Raw genomic sequence first — 20607 nt, 5'->3', positions numbered from 1 at the left:
CACAGTATGTCCAACCATAAGTCTGAATGGAGGATAGAGCTGGGAGAGGATTTTAAAATCTATAGCAGGAGAAGAGTGGTGAAGGAAAGGGGAGAATTATTAGCTGTTTTGTTTATTTAGTTCCCTGTGGTCAGAGGGATGTGGTCGCAACTTAGGGGAAATAGCGTATACCTTGTGAAATAGTAGTACAAGGTCACTTATATAGACAGTAAATGCCAGAGGTTAATTTTGCAGAGCTACTTACATAATTTCAGAATGTAGAAAACTTGCTCACAGACCTGGGCGAACGCATAATATCACAGTTCTTTTCAGAAGAAAGAGACTTTTTTTTTTTAATAAGCAGTGTCTCCATGGCAACCATAAAGGCAAATTTCGCTTTGTGTATATTATAGCAACACCAATAACAGCTGGAGCAGGTTGAACAAAAATGGCAAGGGAGCAGACGCTGAGGGATTTGGAGAGAAGGTGAGCAAAGAAAATGACAGCCTAAACTGGAAGCTGTGTGACTTCAGACTGCCTTGATTCATTAGTACTGAATCGGAAGAAACCAGACTTTAAAACCTATTCTTTTCAAAGATATCTTCCCTCTATCCTGTTCAAATCAAAGGTGAGACAAACTATTATGCCATTTTTAAAGAAAAATAAATGACTTGAATTATGTACATTTTTAAGATCAGTGGGTATTGACAAATAAAAATATATTTTTAAAAAATCAATGTGTTTGACAAGAGTCACACAGAGAAAATGAAAACAGACAAAGATGTCCAGGCTCGGATAATGAATTAATGCAAAAGGAAAGCTGTACCATTAAGGAATTTCTTTTCACATTTCAAAAGAAACCCACCTTATAACGCACGTCTATATAGCAAAGAAATGAGGTATTACTGGATCACTTGTTAGTGGATTCTAACAGTAAAAGCAGTGCACCAATGGAGGGCAGTAGCTTTATTTGCTGAATGAAACCTTACTTTTATATCTACTTTGCAGCTAAAAATACGTATAAAATTTTTAGTTTACTTTTTTTTAGGTGTGTGGGAAAATAATTCTAATTAACAATAATTTTTAAATACTTTAAAAATTTTGAGATCATTTAGGTTGGCAGTAGATGTAAAAAATAATAGAGATCCCATGTACCCTTTACTATGTTTCCTCTAGTGATAACATCTTGCAAAAATATAATGCAGTTCACAAGCAGACACTGACCCTGACGTAAACCACAGATCTTATCCAGATTTTCCCTGGTTTTACTTATAGTTGTGTTGGGGTGTATGTATACTTAGTTCCATGTAATTTTATTACCTGGTGTAGATTGTGTATCTACCACCACAGTAGTGACACAAAATAGCCCTCTCACCACAACAATCCCTGGCATTGCCCTTTTAACCACATCTATTGCCTTCCCACCCAGTTGCCCTATTCCGGACCAATAACAAACACTAATCTGCTCTCCATAATCTTGCCATTTCAAACATGTTACATAACTAAAATCTGTGCCTAACCTTTTACAAATGGCTTTCTCCACTCAGCATAAATTATTTGAGATCTATCCAAGTTGTTATGTACACAAACAGTTCATTCCTTTTGATTGCTGAGTAGTATTCCATGGTATGGATATACCACAGTTCGTTTAACCATTCACCTGCTGAAGGACATCTGGGTTCTTTCCAGTTGGATGCTACTAGAAATAAAGCCACAGGGAACACATGTATACAAGTTTTCCTTTCTCTGGGCGAAATACCCAAGAAGAGTGCAGCAGTCCGGCCATCTGGTAATTGCATGTTTAGTTTTATAAGACATTGCCAAACTGTTTGCAAGAGTGTTTGCTATTCTACATTCCCAACAGCAAGGTATGCATGACCCTTTCGGACATAATTTTAACAAGCTAACTGTCTCATCAGAGCAATGGAATTAAGACTGTTTCCTGTTGCCTGAGTTTTTACTCTCAGTCTGCCTGGGTTCAAGTCCTGGCTCTGCCACTTGATAGCTACGTGATCTCAGATAAGTTATTCTTCCACTCAGCCTCAGTTTCTCCATCTGTAGAATGGTAATAATAATACACCTATTTCACAGGCATGCTATGAAGGTATAATAATAATTATTGTTGTTTGAATTATTATGTATGGTGTAATTAATATAACTGTAAAGAGGTAAAAAGAGGTATATATGAGATTAATGAGAAAAACCACCTATTTTATTATGCTACTTCTTACAATGTCTGTGTAAGGAAAATATGCTGAGAATGTCTCTAAGCTGTGATATGATGATGATTTTACACAGAAATCCTTTCAGACTCAAAATTTATTACATTGTTGACCCACAGTGAAATAGTGGCAAAATAACTATGTTTTGAAATGTAGGAAAGTAACAGAGCTAGTTCTCCAAATTATAAAGCACACTTTCATAAGCCTGAGGTATGGAGAAGTTTGATTTCATGGAAAGTTGATGGGGTGGGAAATAAGATGGCAAGAGGCTGATGCTGCATCAGAAGACCAGTTCCTCCCGCCAGCAGTTACTACTTCTAAAGAGAGTCAAAAAGAATATAAAGTGTTGACTTTTTAACTCTTCTATCAAAAAAAAAAAATCATTTCAAAGGAAATGATAGTGAGTGTGTGTGTGTTTGCCAAAACAGAATACAATGCAAATAGCTATAATGTTTACGTCTTGCTATATAAATGTAATACAAATAATTTTATATTTACTAAAATCACCACCCCAATTCACTTTGAAAACATTTCTACTTTCTTCTTTTATTTGAATTTTTTAAATAAACTATTTTTATTTTTAAGTTCCACTTCAATTTGAAGTGTCCTCTGCTTCGGGGGGGGGTTATTGTTGTTTGCTGTTTTCCTTATTTTGGTGTGGCTTCCAAGAAAGTTAAGATATTAATTTTCATATTAGAAGTATGAGAGCACCACTTTTACAGGACAGCTAAGCTTACTACAGCAGGGATCGTGTGTGCTGAAATTTGGCTTGCCCAGTTTTCCATTGGCGTGCTAGAGGATTTGAGAAAGTTATTAAAGCATAGTTTTTTGTTTTGTTTTTTTTTTTTTTGTGGTACGCGGGCCTCTCACTGTTGTGGCCTCTCCCGTTGCGGAGCACAGGCTCCGGACGCGCAGGCTCAGCGGCCATAGCTCACAGGCCCAGCCGCTCCGCGGCATATGGGATCTTCCCGGACCGGGGCACGAACCCGTGTCCCCTGCATCGGCAGGCGGATTCTCAACCACTGCGCCACCAGGGAAGCCCTAAAGCATAGTTTTAACAGTCTATTAAATTGTGGCACCCATAAAGTGGTAAGCAGATTTTCAGTTTTCTTGTCTTTTTAACTGATCATTCTATAGAATTTAGCTCCTCCTTGCCTCAATTTAAAGTTCACCAAACACATTTTGCTAGATATTTTTTTTAATAGGCCGTTTGGTGATTTTTTAAAATGCAAGATTACTTCTCTGATTTGTTAAAATAACACTCATTTTCATATTAATTCTTTTTCCCAATAGGGTTTAAACAAACTATTTCTTATTATTCTTTTCTTATATTTCACTTACATGTTTTAATTCAGATGTTTTCAACTATAAGTAACAGAAAAATCATCTCTAAATGACTTACAAAAGGAGGTTCTTTATTATTCATATAACACCAAGTTCAAGGCAGGGCAGCCCCTGGTGGGTTATCTTCGTGGCTCCACAATGTCATAAATGCCCACCTTCCCATTTGTTCACTTTTTCATTTTTGATATGTGAACTCATTCCCCTCGTGGTCACAAGATGACTGCAACAGTGCCAGGCATAACATTTTCAGAAACCAATGTCAAAAGCCAGAAAAGGAACATTTCTCTCTCGTGCTTTTTTTTTTTTTAATCCAGGATGAGAAACTTTTCTAGAAGACCTCTTCTCTGTCTCATTGACCATAACTGGGTTACCATGCCCCAAACTAAACCAATCCCTTGGTCCCAGACAATGGCATCTAATGACAAGCTTAGGTAACTATGAAAGAGGGGTGGAGAACATCAGACTAGAGAAAAGCCACCAAAAAAACCACAAAAGGGGCTTCCCTGGTGGCGCGGTGGTTGGGGGTCCGCCTGCCGGTGCGGGGGGCGCGGGTTCGTGCCCCGGTCCGGGAGGATCCCACGTGCCGCGGAGCAGCTGGGCCCGTGAGCCGTGGCCGCTGCGCCTACGCGTCCGGAGCCTGTGCTCCGCAACGGGAGAGGCCACAGCAGTGAGAGGCCCGCGTACCGCAAAAAAACCAAAAAAAACCAAAAACAACAACAACAACAACAAAAAAAACCCACAAAAAACCTAAAAAACAAACAAATAAAAATCACTCATGTCTAACACATTATTAAGGGCTTGAAAGCCAAAAAAACTTGGGTGAGCTTTATGACTATATAAACTAAACCTCTGAGCTTTGGTGGTTTTTTATTTTTTTAAACCCACCGAATTGCCGTCTTTGTGAGTATCTTTTTTTTAACCCACCCAATTGCCTTCTTTGAAATTAATATATAAATAAGACACCTAGCTCATCAGAGAGATACAATATATGTTAATCTCCTCCTTTCCCTGCAAATGTGCAAAATAAAAATAAATTAATTAATTAACAGATAAGGCTAAATAATATGAATTTTAGAGCTTGAATAGCCTAGATTTTCTGATATTCCATTTCAAACTTGGCAAGGAACTCCTAACATGATTTTGAAGAATCTACAGCAATGACAATGCTTTAGTGTAAAGAATTTTAATTTTATTATTTAAAATCACCTATAAAAGTTGCACCATCTGTTTAAAAAATGTAGGTGGATGCAATGTATATGCAGAACAAGAGATACACAGTCTCTTAAATCCTGTAATTTTTGTCACCATTTATTCATTTTATTTCCAACAGATTCACATACGTTTATAACAGTATGCTAGATATCATTCTAGATGCTGGGAGTTAAAACAAAAACTGAGAGGCAAAGTTCCCTGCCTTCTCCAAATCACCTCCAAATTTTTGCTTATACCAATGAGTATTGATTTCATTTAAAAGTTTCAAACTAATGCCTTATCCCTGAAACTCAACTGTTTCTTCACACTCATTTTTCCTGTGTACCAAATACAAAATAAAACAAAATTCCAACTCTTTTAGTTGCTTTCCTCCACTTCATCACTAGATGGCGCCCAAAGAATCTATTTCCCTACAACTGACTGGAAAAAAAAGTACAGCTAAAACAGCAACTCTTCAGTGTAAAACGGACAAGGTCTGTGCTGACTGTTTAGTTTCTATTTTATTTATCTGTTATGTGGGCAAAGATGCACAGATGTTTTTCATTATCACTTGGCACTCACAGTAAATTTTAAAAATAGTTTTTTGAGGTCCACTACCATTTTGTAAAGCCCTTTCCTTCACAGTAAGTCGTTTCTATTCCTTTATCTTATACAACAGTAATTATCTATTTTGCCCTTTTCTTTTTGAGACATACACTGCTCTGCTTCTATAGAAACACTGGGGTCATTCTATTCCCTCGGGAATTAGAGTTACCAAGTGTCATTCGTGTATTCCCTGCCTAACACTCTGCCGCGACTTTCTTCAAAGTATATCCTGGAAAATTCCCCACTGCACTTTTGCCTTCCAGCTATTTTGGAGTTTTTACGACATTTATAACTTTTTTAGGTGTTTATACCATGATAAAATCTAGGGAACCAAAATATGTATGTTTGCTCTCATGAAAAATGATTATCATTTCCCAAGCCCTGTCTAGGGAAGGGGAGAAACAAAAAACAACACGCTGGAAAGAGAAATTAGTCTGGCTGTGAATCAAATTCCAACCAAAGAATTACAAAATCTTTTTTTTCTCCTCTGTATTCTCTACTAAAACTTGGGGAAACTCCTCTGGCCAAATAATTAGTCAAGGAGTAACTGATAATTTATCGAAATTATGTTTGTAGGTATAATTTTGAAACGTGCATTTGTGTGTGAATGCATGTATATTTACACACACACACACACACACACACACACACACACAAAATCTTTCTTTGTCCCCTCCAGCCAGTATCACAGTCACTCAACTATAGGAACAGAGGTCTTCATGGGACCTCACTTTACACACTTGAATCAGGGTCTTGGATCCATTTTCCTAACCGGTTGTTTTTCTTGCCTAAGGATTATGCCCTTAGCTGAAAGTTCACCATTTTCCTCTTGTATATGGACCATAATTAAGGCTGTTTTTCACAGACAAAATCTTCCTTGGACCCAGATGTTGTTCCTCCTGCTCCTTCTGTTTTTAAAATAATTATTTATTTTATTTATTTGGGCTGTTCCAGGTCTTACGTGCGGCACGTGGGATCTCTATTGAGGCATGCGGGGTCTTTTTAGTTGCAGCATGTGGACTCTTAGTTGTGGCATGCAAGCAGGATCTAGTTCCCTGACCAAGGATCGAACTCAGGCCCCCTGCATTGAGAGCACGGAGCGCCACCCACTGGACCCGCAGGGAAGTGCTCCTCCTGCTCCTTCTAAATTGCACAGTCTTGCGTGCCTGAGGTGGAGGTAGAGTTTCATATCCATTCATTTTAGAAGCTCAATGGGCCCTATGTTTTTGCTTTTCATTTATTTACGTTATCCATAACACCTCCTGGAGACTGAGGAACTGGCTTGTACTCAGATTTTGCAATTGTTCATTTGGTTTCTTCATCTCCGTTTATTGTAGAAGGTATTAGGTGACCAGGGAGGTGACGGCAATGTTCAATTTAGACACACCCTTTAAGTCCATCCACCTCACTACAAGTCTGTCATACAGAGTGAAGTAAGTCAGAAAGAGAAAAACAAATACTGTATGCTAACACATATATGGAATCTAAGGAAAAAAAAAAAAAAAGGTCATGAAGAACCTAGGGGTAGGATGGGAATAAAGATACAGACCTACTAGAGCATGGACTTGAGGATATGGGGAGGGGGAGGGTAAGCTGGGACGAAGTGAGAGAGTGGCAGGGACATATAGACACTACCAAACGTAAACTTGATAGCTAGTGGGAAGCAGCCGCATCGCACAGGGAGATCAGCTCAGTGCTTTGTGACCACCTAGAGGGGTGGGATAGGGAGGGTGGGGGGGAGACACAAGAGGGAGGAGATATGGGGATATATGTATATGTATAGCTGATTCACTTTGTTGTAAAGCAGAAACTAACACACCATTGTAAAGCAATTATACTCCAAAAAAATGTTAAAAAAAAAAGAATGAATAACTAAAACAACACAAACCTAAAAAACAAAGAAAAGAAGACACACCCTTTGGAAATGGAGGTGTGAAGCTTTTCTATGGAGAAAACACAATGGATTCTGCCACCTTATGTCTTTTTCCCTAATCAATTAGATGGAGGAAATGCCCCTGACTACAAATGGAAAATTTAGAATCAAACAATCAAGGGCCTGTTTTTATTCAGAAAATTTAAAAGATTGTAGAAACTCCGAGTTGGAAGACACACAGAGTCACGTATAGGTTGGTTATCAACCCTGGCTGTGCAACAGGATCCCTAGGGAGTTATACATTTCAAGCTCCACCTCAAATTAGTGACTCATAATTTCCAGAGGTGGGCCCGGGAATTTGTACTTTTCAAAGCAATCATTTATTTAACTGCAGGCACTCTGACCCTAGTTCATGGATTGGCACTCAAGAAAGGTAAGTCTGGACTCTTAACTTACTACCCCTGGCAAGTTTGCATCTCTGTTTTGCTCTCACTGCATGGCTATGGTGGCTAAGTGGTCCTCGCACAGGGAAGGAAGGAGAAAATGTTCGGTGTCAAGCACTACGTTGGAAATGCTTGTGAGCATGGCTCCAGGAACCAGACATCTTGTACTCATGATTCCTCCTCGGCCCCTTATTAAATAGTTCCTGAAGACTCAGCACATACGACATGCTTTACAGATGTTATCTGATTCAGCCATCACAGATGCCTGATGAGATGGGTAATATTTGCCCCTTGGGCAAACAACTTCATTTTGTCTGCCTCAGTTTCCTTATCTGTAAAATGGAGATAATAGTAAGAACCTCCTCCCAGTTTTGTTATAAGGACTGGGTAAGTGCATGCATGTAAAGCATTTAGCATAGTGCATGGCACTGAGTACAGACAGTCCCTGGCTTAACAGTGGTTCAGCTTACAATTTTTTGATTTAGATGGTGTGAAAGCGATATGCATTCAACAGAAACCGTACTTTGAATTTTGATCTTTTACCCCAGGTAGCCTGGGGTAAACCAGAAAATTAATAATTGAAATTTTTGGGCTCATTTCTTCACAAGCAATTTTTTGTTCAAACTTAGGTTTCAGACCAAAATGTATAATCTTTTAAAAGAGGGGATACATTTTCCATCCAGATGGGATATTGTTAATCAAAGACTATTTGGGTATATTGGTAGCTACGTGATGGATCAGAAACCTGTTTTCACTCTTACCTGATATCCACCTGTGCAGAGAAATGATGCAATATCCAACTAATATGAATCCTACCATTTCGGGTTAAATTCTGAGCTCCCTTTACTTCTTGAGGATAAATAAGCTTAATGTCCACATTTCACGGTTTTTGCGTCTACAGGGTAAGTGGTTGCTGCCAAGAGTTTCCCTGAGCCCAGTGGATTCTCTTAATCAAAAATGTTTGTGTTTTAGATTATGGAAAGAAAAACCTCTTTAATAAGCATAATAATGTAGTCTTCCTTTTAAAAGTTTTAGCTTCTTTAATTTTAAATCATATGGAGGTGACTCAAGTCTCTAGAAACTGTCATATTATTAAGGATGAAGAAATACTTCATAGCTGAAAACAAATGGGGTCGTCTTTGGAAACTGGTGAGATGTTTGAAGAAAAAAAGAAAAAAGACAACTGGTATGGATCTAGAAATCGTTCAGATTCTTTCTCATGGTCCTAATCCAAGATGATCAGAGAGCTGGAGGCAGGGAACCAGTCTGTCCTGGTTACTTTTTCACGAGAATTTCCACCGATCAGTGAGAAAAAAAAATGTGTCCAGTAATATGAGCAATGAAAAACAACATGGTTAGTGGAACTGTTGTTTAGTCTCCATGCCTTATCGTGACCAGCTTCAAAATATCATTGCATAATAAACTCTAAATTACTCATCTAAAATCTCCACAATTTCTAGAACTTACTTGGGAATTAAGGAGGAGTGGCCCAGATTCTGGCACTGATCTTTCTGTTTCTTGGACATTTAAATTTAAAGTTTGTTTTAGATTTGTTTAAAAAGTATTTTTGAAGTAGAAACTCTAGGCACTTGGGTCATTTCCTAACCTACAGGTGAACTTTTGAGTGACCACCTCAATACCCAGTCCTTCAAATGTTCTCTCCAACAGTACCCAGATACTCCTTTAAGGAATTCAATCAATTTCTAACTTGTACCTTTGACCCCAGTCACCGGCATCATCACAGAGTGGTTATTTCAGGGAAAACACGTGTGACTCACCAAGAGCCAGGGAGAGAATGAATCCTCTGGCTTGGGTGGGGACCGCAGGCTACTCTAAAGCAAAGAGAGATGAGGTCCTGAGGGGGAGCCAATAGCTTCTGGGAGGCGCAATGGGGGCCTAAAGCCAAAACCAACACTTCAGAAGAGAGACGTAGAAATTGGAAAAAGGCTGATATGTGTTAAGGCTTTTGGACCAAGCTTGACTCTCCTCAGATACGCGACCCATTAAATTTATTTCATTATTTAAATCCCCTTTAATCACATGTTCAACAGCTTGTAGATAACTTTTCTGAGCCTCAGATTTTTTGGTTGCTGTTCTTCTTTTTAATCAGTAAAGGGATGTTAATATTACCCATCTCATCAGGCATTTGTGATGATTGAATCAGATAACATCTGTAAAGCATGTCGTATGTGCTGAGTATTCAGGAACTATTTAATCCTGTTTGCTTTTCTTTTCCTCTCTCCTCACCAACTTCTGGGTACTGATGTGTCAGATCACTGAATGCTCCCGCCATCCAGGGTGTTTTCAGAGAAGGGAGTGGTGTGGGATAAGGAGTGAAGTCATTACCAAGGTCACAGTTCCCGATGCCTCACCTTAGACCTGCCCCTACCCTCCTGCCTTCCCCAGGTAGCATTAGCGGTCAGCCAGGTTGATGTACGTCTGGTAGAAAAACACTGACAGCTCCCCCAGGTAAGTGGTAAAACAAGTAGCTAGACAAACTGGAGTTTTCCAAGAAGGACATCACAGAGGGGCAACCTTTAAACACCAATGGATACTCTGTTGCCCTGGGATAGCAAACTTATTCAAGACAATACATTTCGAATGCAGATATTTAAAGATGGCTCTTAAAATTTTAGGAAGCTACTGATGAAAAAGATGCCCAGCCTAAGCTATGTCAAACAGTTCCACTTAACTGTGACGTGGTTTTTTTCATTCATTACACAATTTTGGAACAGGAAGAGATGAGCTCATTCGAATTCCTGTTTGATAGAGGAGAGACAGAGGCCCAGAGTGGCAAGTAGCGAGGTGACTTGCCCAAGCCCTGCAACCAGCTGGAAGCAGAGCCAGGTCTGCCAATGCCCAGTTAGTGCTCTTTCAATAGACTGTGCTCCCCAGCCCCCCGGCCCCTGCTTAGACTTCACGTCACTCTCCCTTACAAACCAAGTGTCTGGCAGACACGTGGACACCCATCGGGTCTAACGAGCATAGCCAGTTTTCCCAAAGGTGGTACCATTGCCGTCCGCGAGTCAGCGTTGAGTCCCACGCACACATTTCCCGGCTGTCGCGCATGGACCAGGCGACTCACGCAGCAGGGCGTGTCTGATGTCTCGTACAGGGTTGGTTTCACAACCTCGGCACCACTCACATTTTGGCTGGATAGTTGTGTGTCTAAGCGGCAGAGGGTTGAAGGAGGGAGAAGCGAGGGTGCATTGTAGGACGTTTAACAGCACCCTTCTAACCTGCTAGATGCCAGTAGCATCCCTTCCGTCTCAAAAGCTAAAAATGTCTCCAGATATGGCCAGATGCCCCAGGGAAGGGGGTGCAAAAATCAATCCACTGACAGCCACTGCTACAGAGATGAGCCTTTTTGCACCGGGCGGTCCTGAAACTATTTTCCCTCGCGGTGCAGTCCTCAACGCAGGGAGCGGAAAGATTGGACATAAGATGTGATGTGTGCTTGGGATTTGGAGCACTTTTCAGTTCTACAGAACAGACTCTAATTCTTTTTTTTTTTTTTTTTTTTTTTTGTGGTACACGGGCCTCTCACTGTTGTGGTCTCTCCCGTTGTGGAGCACAGGCTCCGGACACACAGGCTCAGCGGCCATGGCTCACGTACCCAGCCGCTCTGCAGCACGTGGGATCCTCCCGGACCAGGGCACGAACCCGCGTCCCCCGCATCAGCAGGCAGACTCTCAACCACTGCGCCACCAGGGAAGCCCAGACTCTAATTCTTTACCCAATAGGTATTCTGGGTTGAGAGTGAAGACCAAACCTAAACGGGTCCGATACCTTGTTGCTCTCACAAGAATAAGAAATTATACATTCAATAAGAACAACAAATCACTGGGAAGATAACTCCTATAATACCCAAAGGGGATAACCAAAGGGAGTCTATGGAAAATAAGGGATTGAAAACTCACACATACTAGGTCCCCTTCAAATTCCTGGGCTTTCCTTTTTCTTGGGTGTCCTTACAGGAGGAGCATACAATGTTCTCTCTCCTGACAACGTCTGCCAAACTCCTCAGTGCCACGGGTGCAGAACTCTTAAGGCAGAAGCTGGACGAAATGACAGAAGAGAAAAAGGATAACAGTGAGTTGTAGAAATATGGAAAAAAGAAACACGAGAGGAAGCGGAAGAAAAAAAAAATAAAAATGAAAAGGGAGTAGGTATAAAGAAAAACTTGCCAGAGAATTCTAGCCCCAGTCCTAAACAAAATGTATTTTTTTTTTTAAATTAGACTTTCTCAGCATGAATTCTTTTGGGGGGAACTAATGTAAAATATTTCTCTTTCAGAAAGTCTTGCATCAAAACAGCAATTGTGTTGCTGTCATTTAGAATACTTGGCTATGTCAAATTCACCTTATTAAATCTGATAGAATAATAAATAATACCAAATACTATATCAATCCTATATAATCAGTCCTTCTGAATATCATAATGTACCTGCTGCTATTCCAAGCTGTCCCTGGAGATAGCTGCAGCCCAGCAATATACAAAAGGTTTCCCTTCAGCCTTTGTAATTGTCTAGGACAACACATTCTTACATTTTTAATCATCTAAAGCTTTTCAGATATACCAGAGTGTGCCTTCAATAGGACAATAAATGAGAACCAAGATTTCTAAGAGCCTTATGTTTCTTTCTTCTTGTGGTTGATAACATGCTGTTCCTGCCTTGTACTGGATACAGATGTGGAGCAGATAGCATAAATAGGGGAAAATAAGAAGGATATTCATGCGAGGGCCAGATTCATCTGAGAGTGACAATAATTTCCTCAAACCAGGAAGCCTCTTTCTTAAAAAACAAAAAAGAAAAGAAAAAAGATGGTATCCATTCATTTTAAGTGCTGAGATAAGACAATTTAGAATGATTTTCACCTTGGCACAAAAATCTTCAGCAGAAACAGCACTCTTAGAAGAGAACTGGACGGCAATTCTTAGTAGGGACAGAAAGGAGCAGAGGTACATACAAAAAAATGTAACCCTTCCAACCCCCCAAATTCTCTAGAATTAGAAATCGGATTATGAATATGTCCCCCCATTGGGGGAGATACAGCATTAGTGATGTCATGTTACTTTAAAAGAAAGCTCCTGGTTCAGCTTTTCTGCATAAATAATGAAGTAAATACTTTTCCCGCAAGTAAAGAAGTATCTCAGTGGTCCCCAAACCCGAATGGATCCTTCCCTATACATCCTGACTCAACAGTTCTGGGGTGAGGTATGGAACGTACTTCCCACAATCTCCTTAGATTATTCTGATGCTTTGTCAGGCTTAGAACCTGCAGGAGAATTCAAGTTAAGGGAAAGTTTTTAAAATACCCTTCTATTTTTTTTAGCACTATGGAATATATTAAAAATGTCTCAATTTCCAAATATGTCACTAAATTTCATTCATTGCAAGGCCTTATGTGCCACTGACCTTTAGAGGTCATACAGCATTTTGTTGAGCTGATGAAAAATGTTGACCCCTACTCTAGAAAAACACACATGCCTAGAAAGGTAAAAATTTTATACTCAATTTTAGGGTGTCTATGGATTGCTGAAATCCATTTAGGGAGAAGAATGCCTGTTTGAATGCTTGCACTGTGGTTTGTGAGAGTTAATAGTTCAGTAACTCTCCCTGAAGTTACAGCACTTAATGATAGCCTGTGTGTTTCCTGAAAGAAAGATGCTACACTTTAGAGACCAGGTTTCAGAAACAACGAGGAAAGCCACAGGCAGTAATGCACATACTACAAGAGCCTCTTAAGTGGTTGCTCTGCCTTCAGTCTTTTCCCCTCCAATCCATTCTCCACAAGTCAGCCAGAGGAATAGTTCCAAAGTGAGCCTGACTGTAAGCTGTCCATGTATAAAATACTTCAAGGTCATCCTTTTGCTCTAGGGTACCACCCTCGGTTACTTGCTACAGTAGTGAAGGGTGAGGTACCACCTTCAATTGTTTCCATTGCCTTGCCCTTCAGCATCACTAGATGCTTGCTATTTATTTATTTGTTTATAAATGTTTTATGTTTTTTAACATCTTTACTGGAGTATAATTGCGGTACAGTGTTGTGTTAGTTTCTGCTGTATAACAAAGTGAATCAGCTATACATATACATGTATCCCCATATCTCCTCCTTCTTGCGTCTCCCTCCCACCCTCCCTATCCCACCCCTCTAGGTGGTCACAGAGCACCGAGCTGATCTCCCTGTGCTATGTGGCTGCTTCCCACTAGCCATCTGTTTCACCTTTGGTAGTGTCTATATGTCCATGCCACTCAAACTTTGTCCCAGCTTACCCTTCCCCCTCCCCGTGTCCTCAAGTCCAGTCTCTACGTCTGCATCTTTATTCCTGTCCTACCCCTAGGTTTTTCAGAACCTTGGTTTTTTTTTTTAGATTCCATATAGATGTGTTAGCATATGGTATTTATTTTTCTCTTTCTGACTCTGTATGACAGACTCTAGGTCCATCCACCTCACTACAAATAACTCAATTTCGTTTCTTTTTATGGCTGAGTAAGATTCCATTGTATATATGTGCCACATCTTCTTTATCCACTCATCTGCTGATGGACACTTAGGTTGCTTCCATGTCCTGGCTATTGTAAATAGAGTTGCAATGAACATTTTGGTACATGACTCTTTTTGAATTATGGTTTTCTCAGGGTATATGCCCAGTAGTGGGATTGCTGGCTCATATGGTAGTTCTCTTTTAAGTTTTTTTTTTTTTTTTTTTTTTTTTTTTTTTTTGCGGTAGGTGGGCCTCTCACTGTTGTGGCCTCTCCCGTTGCGGAGCACAGGCTCTGGACGCGCACGCTCAGCAGCCATGGCTCACGGGCCCAGCCGCTCTGCGGCATGTGGGATCTTCCCGGACCGGGACACAAACCCGTGTCCCCTGCATTGGCAGGTGGACTCTCAACCACTGCACCACCAGGGAAGCCCTCTTTTTAGTTTTTTAAGGAACCTCCATACTCTTCTCCATAGTGGCTGTATGAATGTACATTCCCACCAACAGTGCAAGAGGGTTCCCTTTTCTCCACACCCTCTCCAGCATTTATTGTTTGTAGATTTTTTTGATGATGGCCATTCTGACTGGTGTGAGGCGATACATTATTGTAGTTTTGATTTGCATTTCTCTAATGATTAGTGATGTTGAGCATCCTTTCCTGTGTTTGTTGGCAACCTGTATATCTTCTTTGGAGAAATGTCTATTTAGGTCTTCTGCCCATTTTTGGATTGGGTTGTTTGTTTTTTTGATATTGAGCTGCATGACTGCTTGTAAATTTCAGAGATTAATCCTTTGTCAGTTGCTTCATTTGCAAATATTTTCTCCCATTCTGAGGGTTGTCTTTTCATCTTGTTTATGGTATCCTTTGCTATGCAAAAACTTTTAAGTTTCATTAGGTCCCATTTGTTTATTTTTGGTTTTGTCTCCATTTCTCTAGGAGGTGGGTCAAAAAGGATCTTGCTATGATTTATGTCATAGAATGTTCTGCCTATGTTTTCCTCTAAGAGTTTTATAGTGTCTGGCCTTACATTTAAGTCTTTAATCCATTTTGAGTTTATTTTAGTGTATGGCATTAGGAAGTGTTCAAATTTCATTCTTTTACATGTATCGGTACAGTTTTCCCTGAACCACTTATTGAAGAGTCTGTCTTTTCTCCATTGCAAATTCTTGCCTCCTTTATCAAAAGTAAGGTGACCATATGTGCGTGGGTTTATCTCTGGGCTTTCTATCCTGTTCCATTGATATATTTTTCTGTTTTTGTGCCAGTACCATACTGTCTTGATTACTGTAGCTTTGTAGTATAGTCTGAATCAGGGAGCTTGATTCCTCCAGCTCCGTATTTCTTTCTCAAGATTGCTTTGGCTATTTGGGGTCTTTTGTGTTTCCATACAAATTGTGAAATTTTTTGTTGTAGTTCAGTGAAAAATGCCAGTGATAGTTTGATAGGGATTGCACTGAATCTGTAGATTGCTTTGGGTAGTATAGTCATTTTCACAGTGTTGCTTCTTCCAATCCAAGAACATGGTATGTCTCTCCATCTGTTTGTATCATCTTTAATTTCTTTCATCAGTGTCTTATAGTTTTCTGCATACAGGTCTTTTGTCTCCTTAGGTAGGTTTATTCCTAGGTATTTTATTCTTTTTGTTGCAGTGGTAAATGGGAGTGTTTCATTAATTTCTGTTTCAGATTTTTCATCATTAGTGTATAGGAATGCAAGAGATTTCTGTGCATTAATTTTGTATCCTGCTACTTTACCAAATTCATTGATTAGCTCTAATAGCTTTCTGGTAGCATCTTTAGGAATCTCTATGTATAGTATCATGTCATATGCAAACAGTGACAGCTTTACTTCTTCTTTTCCGATTTGGATTCCTTTTATTTCTTTTTCTTCTCTGATTGCTGTGGCTAAAACTTCCAAAACTATGTTGAATAATAGTGGTGAGAGTCAACAACCTTATCTTGTTCCGTATCTTAGAGAAAATGGTTTCAGTTTTTCACCATGAGAGTGATGTTGGCTGTGGGTTTGTCATATATGGCCTTTATTATGTTGAGGTTAAGTTCCCTCTATGCTTACTTTCTGGAAGGTTTTTTATCATACTTTGGTGCTGAATTTTGTCAAAAGCTTTTTCTGCATCTACTGAGATTATCATATGGTTTTTCTCCTTCAATTTGTTAATATGGTTTATCACATTGATTGATTTGCATATATTGAAGAATCCTTGCATTCCTGGGATAAACACCACTTGATTATGGTGTATCATCCTTTTTAATGTGCCATTGGATTCTGTTTGCTAGTATTTTGTTGAGGATTTTTGCATCTATGTTCATCAGAACATCACTAGAGGCTTTTTAAAATACTGATGCATTGGATACCACCCCTCAACCAGTTACTTTAAAATCTCTGAGGGAAAAGAGGAGAGAATCAAAGGGGGTGGGGGGTTCTAGCATTAAAAAAGGGAAGGGAAGTGGATGAAAGAGGAGGGGAGGAAAACAACTCCTGAGGAGATTCAGTTGTACAATGAGTCAGGACTGAACTGCTCCCAGTCCAGGACCCACCATGCTACATCTGGCCTCTAGGCTTTCTATGTGTTCTTCCTTCTGCTTACAACAGTTTTCTCTTTGTTTCCTTTACTAAGCTAACCCTACCCTTCCTTATTTCTGAAATCAAAATTCCCGGGGCTGGATTTGTTTTCCCTAATATGTGCCCTCAGCAGCTCATCTCTATCTGACTACATTCTAAGCAGTTTAAAAGTAGTAGGGAGGTTTTGTGTTTTGTTTTGTTTTGTTTTGTTTTATTTGTTTCCAGTTCTAGAGCCAGAGCCTAGTACTAAATCTAACACATAACATAGCCACTTATAAGTATCTGATGAATAAAAAAAAATTCAGGATCCACATATTAGTATATTCATATTACACCACAGTTTAATGGTTCTTTACTTGGAAGGGCATGTGATACCTCAACATGGAAACTTGATGGTGTAGAAGAGAATTTTTCTGTTTGCTCTGATCTCTCTTAGAAGATAGTAGCCAGAAAGGGAGATTAAACAAATCTCAGTTTGTTTTTCAAGCTCTTCCTTTTTCAAATTATCCTTCTAAGACTTCTTCCTGGCATCTAAAGGAAGTTGGAAATACTGTAGTTTATCATCCAATAAATATTAGTTATTTAAGTGACTGAATGAGTGAACAAGTTTCAGTTTGTGAAACTTGGGTCTACATGCCTATAGCTTGTAAGCATATCTCTCAAGTACATTTGGTCTGAAGTTTCTCTACAAAGACAACTTGATACTTGTTATGGCAGGTAATTTTGTACTAACAGTATCACTTTGGACATTTTTCTTAGAATAGACAATAATAGAGAACGTTTTTGAGCACTCTCTATATGTCACATACTTTTCCAAGGACTTCAGATGTATTAATTGATTCTTTTTTTTTAAATGAAGTATAGTTGATTTACAAAATTGTGTTAGTTTCAGGTGTACAGCATAGTGATTCTTTTTTTTTTTCTTTTTCAGGTTATAATCCATTATAGGTTATTACAAGATACTGGGTAAAACTCCCTGTGCTATACAACTCATTAACTCTTTACAACCTTAAAAAGAAGCTTCCATTATGATACCCATTTTACAGATGAGGAAACTTAAGCACAAAGAGGTTGTTTAAGTTACCTAGAATCATATAGCTATTAAATAGAAGAGTCAGAAGTCAAATTCTAGCATCCTGGTTCCAGAGCCCATGTTTTTAGCCACTTCACTAGACTACCATTTAAAAGACAGCAGCAAGACTACAACACTGTTTATTTTATGAAATGTGTATCAATCAGAATCCATACCTGCAATTGGATTTCAAATTTTTAAGGAGGAAACTAAACTTTTCTCCTCTGTGGCCTGGCTAAATAGAGGGTTGGCTAAGTTTTTTTCTAGAGAGAATTTATCAATATGCATCTTTTCATAGGCTTTAAAATCTATAATAAGGGGCTTCCCTGGTGGCGCAGTGGTTGAGAGTCCACCTGCCGATGCGGGGGACGCGGGTTCGTGCCCCGGTCCGGGAGGATCCCACATGCCACGAAGCGGCTGGGTCCGTGAGCCATGGCTGCTGAGCCTGCGCGTCCAGAGCCTGTGCTCCGCAACGGGAGAGGCCACAACAGTGAGAGGCCCGCATACAGAAAAAAAAAAACAAAACAAACAAACAAAAAAACTATAATAAAAGCCCATGTTTCTATGGCCTTATTCCTTTTAGGTCAGGGAATACTTTTTGTCATTCATTACAAAATGTTTCTCTTCCTTCCCTAATAGAGAGACGGCAAGAATAAAAAAGAAGTTAAAATTTTAAAAAAAGAAATAAAGAATGGAATCTATAAAATTTGGAGAACAGAGATCCAAACATAATGCCCCCCCAATTTTTTAAATTATAATTTTAATGTTATAATATTTTTGAGACCCTATGTACCAGTTAATGTGCTAGGTGCTGGTAATCTGTGAACACACCTGATCAGGTCACTTGCTAATTAATAAGTAAAGATATCACAGAGATAATTTCAGATAGTGATAAGTGCTATGAAGAAAATAAAACAAGGTGTTTTGGTAGAGAGTGAGTAGATGGTGGGGTTATTTTCATTAATAATAAGTGACCCCCAAAAATGTAAGACATAAAATTAATCATTTGGAGCTGAGATTAGTTAAGGGTTTTGGTTACAAAAGAAAGCATATTTCACTCTCTGAGTTGTCTTTAAGTTTTACCTGAAACTAACTTTCCATCAAACTTTAAAATTCTCTTTTTGGCTTTTCATATTTTGTACCTGTAATATAAAAATGTCAATCAGTCTATTTTTTTCCCTTCCAAATGATGTCAGACCTGCAATTTGGGGAAATTTTATCTCTGTGATGTTTTCTATCAGTCGGTGAATTTTTCATGGAAATGTTTCCGAATAGTGGTATTCCCAACCTCATCAATTTAACTGAAAGACTAAGAATAATTAATTGGAAGTAAAATAAGAGAATGGGTATTTTTGTGTAGATATTGTTTAATTTTACTTAGTAAGTCTGAACTCTTTTTGTGTGTGTGTGTGTGTGTGTGTGTGGTACGTGGGCCTCTCACTGTTGTGGCCTCTCCCGTTGCGGAGCACAGGCTCCGGACGCGCAGGCTCAGCGGCCACGGCTCATGGGCCCAGCCGCTCTGCGGCACGTGGGATCTTCACGGACCCGGGCACGAACCTGTGTCCCCTGCATCGGCAGGCGACTGTCAACCACTGCGCCACCAGGGAAGCCCTGAACTAATTATTGAATATCACTATAATCCTATAAGAAAATAAAAAATGAAGATGAAACTAGTGATATTTTAATAACTCACAAATTTATAGCTTGTATGATTAAAATATGGAAGAGTAAATTTGTACATTTCCATAGTTCAATTAAAAGTTTTTAACTATTTGTTACAGAGTTTAAAATTGTAAAACTGAAAATAAGTCCACTGTGATTTTTCTTATCTTCAGTTTTTTTTTTAATCATTGTTTCCTCAAACCATGTTTCAAATCAAAACTACACCTTGGTTAAACATTTGCCACTTGAGTCACTCCTTAAAATAGAATTTCTTTCTTGGGTTGTGTATTATTCATTCTGAATGGGATTAGGCATTTTGGCTACATACAAACCCAAAGCTTCCACGTTGGTCCCTTTTGAAACATGTCGTATTATACACACTCTGTCTTTAAAATAATAATGGCCAAAACAGAAACAACAGCTTTCACCATGCCACATCAGGAATTGTTCTCTACAGTTCGGTAATTACAGTGTGTATCTTGTGAGACAGCCCTTGAAAATGGCTCAGGATGCTTCCATTTTTCCTTTGGACTGAAATATATTGTTGGTAATAAAATCTAAGAGTTCTGCCAAACACAAAATTGCAAATTGAGACTGTACAGGGACTGCCAATCCAATCTGTCACTGTTTATAGTTAACCATCGTTAGTTTTAGCCTACAACTAAGGCTGAGACTCTATATTAGGCTTCTGACAGGCTGAATACATATTTGCTTGGTAATTACACTGAAGGATGTATAGCACTCATGTGGTATTTTTACTGAATGTGTACTGCTGATAAATAGAGATGACTGAAATTGTGTAACATCTGACATACCAAAGGTCTACATAACAGCACCTTTACAAGGTTTCTCTTTTGGAGATTAACTAGTATTACTTACTGAGAATTCAAGGTTGTAAAGTATAACAACAGAAATTAACAAGTAATTTGCAATTTAGAGTGTTTTCCTTCCCACCTAATTATTGGACTCTCACATTAATACTTTGAGATAGGCACAAATAATTCAGTGCCCAGTCAGGAAGACAGAAAAGTCATGACTTGGATCCATGAACATGGACTTCAAGTTAGAATATGCCAAGGCCAAGGTGCTTACCTCAGTGTTCAAAGTTCAGAAGCGTATATTACCTTAAGGCCTTTCTAGAAGAGAAA

General features: G+C 39.1%; 1 long non-coding RNA gene across 1 annotated transcript in view; it reads right to left on the bottom strand.

Annotated features, from left to right (window-relative positions):
- LOC131757202 (uncharacterized) overlaps positions 1-20607 on the bottom strand; it is a 185701-nt gene that overhangs the window by 155199 nt on the left and 9895 nt on the right. The window contains exon 2 of the long non-coding RNA XR_010840600.1: positions 11579-11716. This is a non-coding gene — a long non-coding RNA (uncharacterized lncRNA). The remainder of the gene's footprint in view (positions 1-11578; positions 11717-20607) is intronic.

Source organism: Kogia breviceps, chromosome 5 (genome assembly GCF_026419965.1).
Source record: "Kogia breviceps isolate mKogBre1 chromosome 5, mKogBre1 haplotype 1, whole genome shotgun sequence".
Classification (NCBI taxonomy): Eukaryota; Metazoa; Chordata; class Mammalia; order Artiodactyla; family Physeteridae; genus Kogia; species Kogia breviceps.
This window is presented reverse-complemented; position numbering and strand designations above follow the sequence as displayed.